Below are 8,410 nucleotides of genomic sequence, written 5' to 3' on the forward strand. Positions count from 1 at the left end.
TGCGGGCGGTGAGCTCGTAACGTTGTTTATGTTCTCTTTGAAACGGCTTTGTTGGCTCTTTTAATCAGCGCCGCGTGAAGGTATTGGCCCTGCAATTTCTGCACTTTAATGGATGTTCACTGAGGTGCGGTTTGTGGATCGCAATGGAAGGTACGTCACTCAGGTGCGTGAAGTCCTTAAAAGTATACACACTTTAAAAGTAAACACCGCACCATTTTCCCTTCATGTGACAATCAATTAAAGTCAACCTTCTCATTAAGGAAGGAAATTCATGTGCGCACTCGGTTATCTTCTTCCATTCTTCAGATGCCCTTTTCAAAGAGACAACAAGAGGGAATGACGATGATAACGTGTCTGCCAGGACCTTTATCTGGGCTCTGTGACCTTTACTGGCCAAACATCATTTTACCCCGTCAGTCATCTTCACCCACATTCTTTTAGCAAAGGACATCCAAGGACAAGACTTTGGTAGGAGAGACAGGTACATAATAAATAAATAAATAAATAAATAAATAAATAAATAAATAAATAAAAGTAAAAATATAATTTAACAAGATAATAAAAAACAAACAAACCAAACAAAAATGGAAAAATCTGCAGTAATATTACAAGAATTAAGTCAAAATATTTAAAAAATAGTTCGTATCAATGGGGAAAAAATATAATGATTATAATTTACAAGAATAATGTAATATTTTAAGGGAAAACAACATCATTTTAGTAGCATAAAGTTGAAATATTAAAAGAAAGAGTCATTTAATAGTAATAGTTATAGTAATAGTTAATTTTTGTAATACTATGAAAAGCAAACAAAACAACAAATAAAGTTGTAATTTTTGGGAAAATTACATTGCAGAATTTTATGAGAACAAAGTAAAAAAAAATAGGGGGAATAAAGTCATAATTACAAGAAGAAAATGTACTGGAAGAAAGTTGAAATAGTTGGAAATGTAAAAAAAACAAAAAAACAACAGAAATGAATATAACAGACAAAATATTATGAGAAAAAAGATGTATTTTATCAAGAAACTATAGAGTTGAAATATAGTTAAATAGAGTTGAAATATTAAAGAAAAAGTAATAATATTATGAGAAACAAACAAACATAATAAAGTTGCAATTTTTGGAAAATTAGGTTGAGGACAAAGTTATAATATTGTGGGAATAAAGTCCAAATATTATGGGAATAAAGTCATAAGAGTAATAAGAGAAGAAAATTTATGAAGATTATTTAAAAAGAAAGTTGATATTTGAGGAAAAAAAACAGCGAAAATGGCAAAAAGAAGCGCAAACCGCAAAGTTCATACTAATAATACACATTTCCACCTATACCACAAAGCTGAGATGCAGTTCTTAGCATATCTCCATGTGTTTACAAAACACCAACGTGGCAAAGTTGCATCCTTTCATCTGTCACTACGTGGCCCTCACTGGAAAAGGTTTTCACAGCCCTGTGCTATTACGTCTCCAGAATGGGATACAATGGATTCATAGTCAACCGTCTGTCACCAAAGAGATTTTTCTATGATCTTTTTCCGGGGACAAACACAGGTTCCAGTATTATTTGGACCACATTCGAATATTGCGTGCTTGTAACAGCAATGGAGATGTCAACATGGGTTAAAAATATTGCTATCTTTCTTCAATTTTGCCGTTTCTAACATTTCGAAAGAGTAAAACGATCATATTTCTTGACTAAACATGCATTTGATTATGTGGCAAACAAATAAAAAGCGTCTTGTACTGACAGTACTGACTCTGAAAGCGTCGTAAAGGTTGCCATTGAGATAAACAGAACTACAGAGATGGGTGGCTTCTTCCTCAAACTTGAGAAATGAGATGTTTTTTAAGGGGGGGGGATGATCTTGTGACTCACTGTGTTCTGCTGCAGACCGACCGCGCCTGTCAGATAAAGGTCATGTGTGCAAACAACTCCGGGCCAAGTTGGAACAAAACAAAGAGAAAGTAACAGTTTGCATGGGGGGGCAGCACGACGGATGACGTAAGGTAGCTTCAGAGCCACCTTATGAAGGAGTGTTAGCCACCACCACTTCAAGCAGCAAAGTCTGCTGAATGAAAGCAGCAGCGGTAGGGTGGAAATGTGGGGTTGGGGTGAGGGGAGGGGGTGTCTTGGGGCCTAGCAGGAAGTCTTTGAGTTTGGAATTAGCAGAAGAAAAAATGCAGGATGTCGAACAGCTGGTTGGGATTTCAGCACAGCCCCATGTCAGGTTGTTATCAGTGCTTGTGAGGGATTTCATTGGCTCCCCTGGACCACCTGATGGGAGCTTCGTTACATCTCTGCCCCCGACAGTGGGGGGCGGCCCCTTAAACTTTTAGTATTAATCACACAAAAGTATCCTCCGCCCTGCCCCCAGTTGGACTCGCACATGTGGTCCCCATCAGGGTGTCGGCGAGCATGAAGCCAGATGAAAGGCAGCCATGCAGCTCCCAAAATGGGACGCACACGCCGCTGAGTGTCCGCGTTTGCTTGGGTGCTGGACCACACACACACACACACACACACACACACACACACTTGCAAGAAGCCACAGACACACTCAGTTGCTAGCCACAACCACTTAGATGCTCGCTTGCCAATGTACTGTGAAAACATTTCTAACCACCCAGAGCGCCGCCGCACACACGATGAGAGGTGGTTGGCGTTGCAGAGGAGCTTAATCACACGCTGGCTCATAGTCCCCCCCCACAAACATGTCAAACTTTGGTTGTGCTGTCATTCTAGCAGATGTTTTCCACTCCAGACTCAAGGGGATGGAACCAATAACACCGCCCTGCATTTTCAAACTTCTGATGATTCGGTAAAAAGTGTCAACAACTACTACTATTACTACTACTATTACTACTACTACTACTACTCCTCCTCTTACTCTTACTGTATATAATTGTGGGGTGCCGATCTCAAATTTGCCTGTAAGAAATGGTGTCACGTCAGTTAAGGATGAAATGTTCTTTTCTTTGATTTACGTTAATAATATGGATGAGGGCGGTCTCTCTGTAATCAACCAGCATTTTTGTATTCCGCCTTCCTTGGTACCATGGATCTAACAAAAGCTTTCCATACAATTAATCACAACATCCTAATTACAAAATTGGAAAGGTACAGAATCAGAGGGTTAGTTTTGAATTGGGTCAAAAGCTACATAGCTAACAGGAAGCAATATGTAAAGCTAGGAGAATACATCTGCAAGCTGAAATATTACGTGTGGAGTACCCCAGGGGTCAATACTGGGACCAAAACTGTTCAACTTGTATACTAATGATATCTGTAAAGTGCCAAAAGACTTAAGGTTAGTATTATGTGCAGTTTGTTGCGTGCTTGTAACAGCAATGGAGATGTCAACATGGATTAAAAATATTGCTATCTTTCTTCAATTTTGCCGTTTCTAACATTTCGAAAGAGTAATGGTGTGATGGTTTGATAAAAATAGGTTATCCTTGAACCTAAGTAAAACTAAAATAACGCTATTTGGGAATAGGAGAAAGGACACGCATGTGCAAATACAAATTCACGGTTTGGACATTGAAAGGGTGAACAAAAATAAACTTTTGGGGATCATAATAGATCAAAAAATGAGCTTGAAATCTCACATTGAACATATACAACATAAGGTGGCGAGAAATACTTTAATGCTGAATAAAACAAAATTTGTCCTTGACCAAAAACACTATTTATTATTTTTTTATTGTTATATTGATTATTGTATATTATTACTATTTATTATGGTTGTGGAAAAACCTAGACAATTATATTGCCATACTGTTACATTACCTTATCACTTTTCTATGTATTAAAAAGATCACATGAAATACAGGAAGTGAATAAATAAATGTACAGCAACAGAAGTGAAACAGATGGGGGGTAGGATTAAATAAGCTTTGCTTCTTCCCACTCCTTTTGGACAAGTGGAACTCTGAATTACATTATGTGATGTATTCCACTGTAACTTGTATAATGTTCAAATAAAATTAAAACATTACCATTACCAATCCAGGGTCAGCTGGGATAGGCTCCAGCATACTACCACGACCCTAGTGAGGACAAGTGGCATAGAAAATGGATGGATGGATCTTCCTTGGTAGCGTTTTCACATCCTTTTGATATCTTGATGGATTGCACTGAACTGTATCATAAAGTCCAAGATGAAAACAACAACTGCAGACTCAGATCCAAAGGTTGACATCAGCAACAGGCTGAGTTTGGTCTTTGTTTCAGGCTATTGCTCTGGGAAGTCAAGGCACCGGAAACTGGTAAAAGGAAATAAGGCTATTTTGTTTTATATTTGGTCAAAACAATCAACCCAGAATTGGAATAGAGCTGGCGATGACATGCATCCAATGGTCTGACTGCGGAATGCTGTGATGCTTCGTGAAAGAGCAATTGTAGTAACACAGGGGGTCCTCGGGTTACGTACTGTACCAGTTCTAGACTATGATGTAAGTCGGATCTTACTGGTGGGTTTCACATGATGTCACATCCGTAGGTGGAGTGGTTGCGTCCCATTGCGTGCATTCTTAGCTGACGCACAGAAAAGAGAAAGACGTGTGTTCATGTGTCACATAAGGATTGGGGATGACGGGCAAAACTCCCAAAAAAGTGCACATATTCTTAACAGTTTTTCTGTATTTGTATTTTAGTTCATTTAGCCATTTTTATGCTTGAAAATGCTTAATTTGGGCAAAAAATATCTACAATTTGCTTAAATATGCATATTTCGGTCCAAAACAAGGCCAAAGTCAACCACAAAACAGCCATCATTAATTAATTAATTAATGTTTGAAAAACCATGATAGAGTGAGGGAGCAATGTTCGAAATGCGCTGTAGCGAGGGACGATGGTAGAGAGATTGTTGATCGACCACCTCCTCGCTATTCTCGCAACGTCCGGCTAGACGTTACAATGCCATCTTTATCCTTAATGATGGCCATGAGAGCCGAGCGACTGAAACAAGTGCGGCCATATTGTATCCTTCCACGTCACACTGCGCTGCAACTCGATCTCAAGTGAGTCTCGTGTTTACAGTCCAAAATTAAGTTTTTAATTCATTTTTGGGAGGCCGTAATTAACCACAGGACGTCGTAAACAGATGGCCGTCTGTATTCTCTTTGCTGGGTTCTGTGTAAAAAGCGCAGGTGGATTTCCCCCTATTGCCAAGATATCGTAATTGCCTCAGTCATTCCCGTCCTTACTGCGCCAGCACAAGTATTAGCTAAATAACAGCGTGGGAGATCTAAACACAAAGCCTCCACTGACAGGATTAGCCATGGTCCATTTTTTTTTATGTTTGGCCAGTAATAATAATTGGCCTCAGCCAGCTACTCCTCAATCCTCAATCCTCAAACCTTGTCATTTTAATCTCTGCTAATCCTCCTTTGTGTCTGCAGAAATGACTTACTGAAGTGGGCCTCAATCTAGGTCAATCCATGCCGGCACTTTGCTTAGTGCGTGTGTGTATGCGTGTGTGTGTGTGTGTACCCCCATGTGACATTTGACTGCAAGTAGTAGCAAGGGTAGTCACTGTATTGGCCAAACACCTTTAATCGCCAATTTAATAGGAGATTAGCAGGGAGATTAAACCGTGTCTACAGGGAGGCACAGCTCTCAGCGGTCCACACTTTGAGGTCCTTAAATAGGCCTGAAAATCTGTTTACGCTTTTTTATAGCGTGGAAAAAAAATCTAAGGGCCATTTGTGAGAATGCCGAGAGCAGTTTGTTCATTTTCACTTTCCCCCACTCTTATTACCAAAACACTAAAAGACATAGATAGGACTTAATGAAAGATCATTTTCAATAGAAAATAAATTAGGCTTTGATTGCTACGGAAAAGTTTTAGGACCACATTAACAATAAAACACAGTCAAGTAAAAAAAAAAAGTTGTAGTTTTAGTAGTGTAGTGGTGCCTTGGCTAACATCATTAATCCGTTCCGGTCCGACTCAAACCAAGACGGACTCTAACCAAAGCAAATTTTCCCATAGAAAATAATGTAAATCCAATTAATCCGTTCCAGACACCCAAAAATGTTAACAAAAAACACATTTTATAGATGATAATTACAGTTTTACATGCAGAAAATGATGCAAAAATAATCACAAATGACAAACGAATAGACAACTGAACATTTAACATCACTTTTACCTAGTTTTGTTGTAAAAAAAAAAAGCCACAAAACCATCAATTAACAAAATAACACAAAATGAACACATTGTGCTGCAATAACAATTTGCAAAAATGGCGCCCGCGGCCCACAATGCATTGCGCAATCATTCGGTAGCGTTAACTTTTCCAAAGTCAAAAACAAACACACAGCAGCAGTGGCGGCAGCTCCAATATGTAGCGTTACCTTTCTCTAGTGTCCTGAGGCATTGTGAGCGCATGTGTAGTGAAGCTAGCTGCTAGCCGGCTAGTAGCTAGCAGTTGTGGTGTGGTGAGGTGTCACTACGCCAGTAACGTAGTTCTTGGGAGTAGCAATGGTAATAACAATAACAACAACAATGTTGCAGTAGCTTGGTTAATATGCAGGTCACATTGTGTAAATGGAACGTTGTTGGCGCTTTTTGGAGGTTTTTTCAGAAGGCTTTATAGGCAGAATAGGTGTGTCACAATACGTGCATTGTTAGCTGCCTCTTTTTAGCTGTTTTTTTTAAATATCTTTAGAACGCACAGAAAAGAGAAAGACATGTGTTCATGGCTCACATAAGAATTGTGGATGATGGGCAAAATCCCCCCCCAAAATGACCAAGACATTCTGCTAATTAATATTGAATCCTACATCGCAGAAATTCACTTATCGCGGTCGGGTCTTTTTATGCCAATAAAATCGAACATGGGTCGGCCGATATTATCGGACATCCCTACTTATAATTTGTCTTCCTGCTTTTTATTCTCTGTTCTCGCCATGGATGTTTTTCTCAAGACCAACCCGGCACATCGCATTATGCTAACTGCGCTAAATTAAGTGGGAGTGAATATTCTGAACCTCTTTTGTACTTTTTTTTTTCTCATTTGTGCAATGCCTCGTGACTGCTAAATAAACAATTAAGTCTCAGGGCTTGAGGATGTGTTGCCCGGCAACAAGTGAAGATGTCTTCAGCTGATCAGAAACACACACACAAAAAACCCCACGAAGATCATCTCCATCTTATCTCGCTGCCCCACTTTTCAACTTTCAACTCTGCATGACTCTTCCTTGCATGTATCAGATCACATGCAGGGAGGACGCTCTATTCCTCCCTCATGACCCATCAGCAACAACCTTTAGTCCCAGAACCCCATACACTCCCTCCATTTGGGAATGAGTCATGATAATGTCCGGATATCACGGAGCAGGAGTTTGGCGTGTGTGGGCCAGTCGAGTCTGTTACTAGAGGGCAGCAAATAACCGGACAGACTCTGTAGTGATGCAGTCGTCCCTCGTTTATAGCGGTAAATTGGTTCCAGACCCAACCGCGATAAATGAATTTCCGCAACTTAGGATTCAATAAATGCAATATTTTCATCGTTAGAGCATAGAAAACCTGTTTATGAATTTGTAAATACATGTTTTAATATTATCAGAGCCCTGTAGACATGAAATAAAACCCCTATAGTCACCTTCACACTCCTGTTATTCATTTTTACACTATTATGCTACAGGGACTCTAGACAGCCGCTAGATAGCAAGCTAACCCGTTAACCTTGAAGCTATTTCTTTGAAACTTAAGAAAGGGTTTCAAATTGAGTGGGGAAGAAGGACAAAGTAAGAAGCCACAAACTTACCGCTTCCACAAGGAATGGGAGGATAACATTTTTCCTTCTGCATCGAGGACTGGCTACACAGAGCGCAAGGTAAGCTAATGTAATAAGGATGGATTAATTAAAAATTTATTTACCACAGTCGGGTCTGAAACCAATTAACCGCGCTAAACAAGGGACGACTGTATTTCTATTTCCATTATTTCCTATGGGGAAACATTGTTCCAAATCCGGATAAAACAAAGGTCAACCAGCACCCTGGAATTGATTGCGTTACGCCGCATCTATAAAACCTCATAAAATGTCTCCCGGCTTCACTGCCTCAATATAAAAATCCACAATGTCAGCCCAGGAGAAGTTTCATGACAGCGTAAACATTCTCACTAAAGGTCAGAGGAGCGCCAGCGAGAGGGAAAAATACACAACCTGCCTCAGGAAGCTGAAATGCTGCCACTGATGCCGTGATGACCTTGACTGGTGTCAGCAGCAAAGCGATGTGCCTCACTTATCATATGTGCTCCAAACAAAAGAAGCAGATGCACCACAACATCCTTCATTGAACAGGAAGAGTGACAAAGGGGTTGGAAAAGCTATGATCTTATCTCAGCAATATGAGATTATTCTCAAGGTTCAAATGTGTTCGGCACGTAAATCTGGG

This window comes from Dunckerocampus dactyliophorus, chromosome 17, assembly GCF_027744805.1.
Source record: "Dunckerocampus dactyliophorus isolate RoL2022-P2 chromosome 17, RoL_Ddac_1.1, whole genome shotgun sequence".
Classification (NCBI taxonomy): Eukaryota; Metazoa; Chordata; class Actinopteri; order Syngnathiformes; family Syngnathidae; genus Dunckerocampus; species Dunckerocampus dactyliophorus.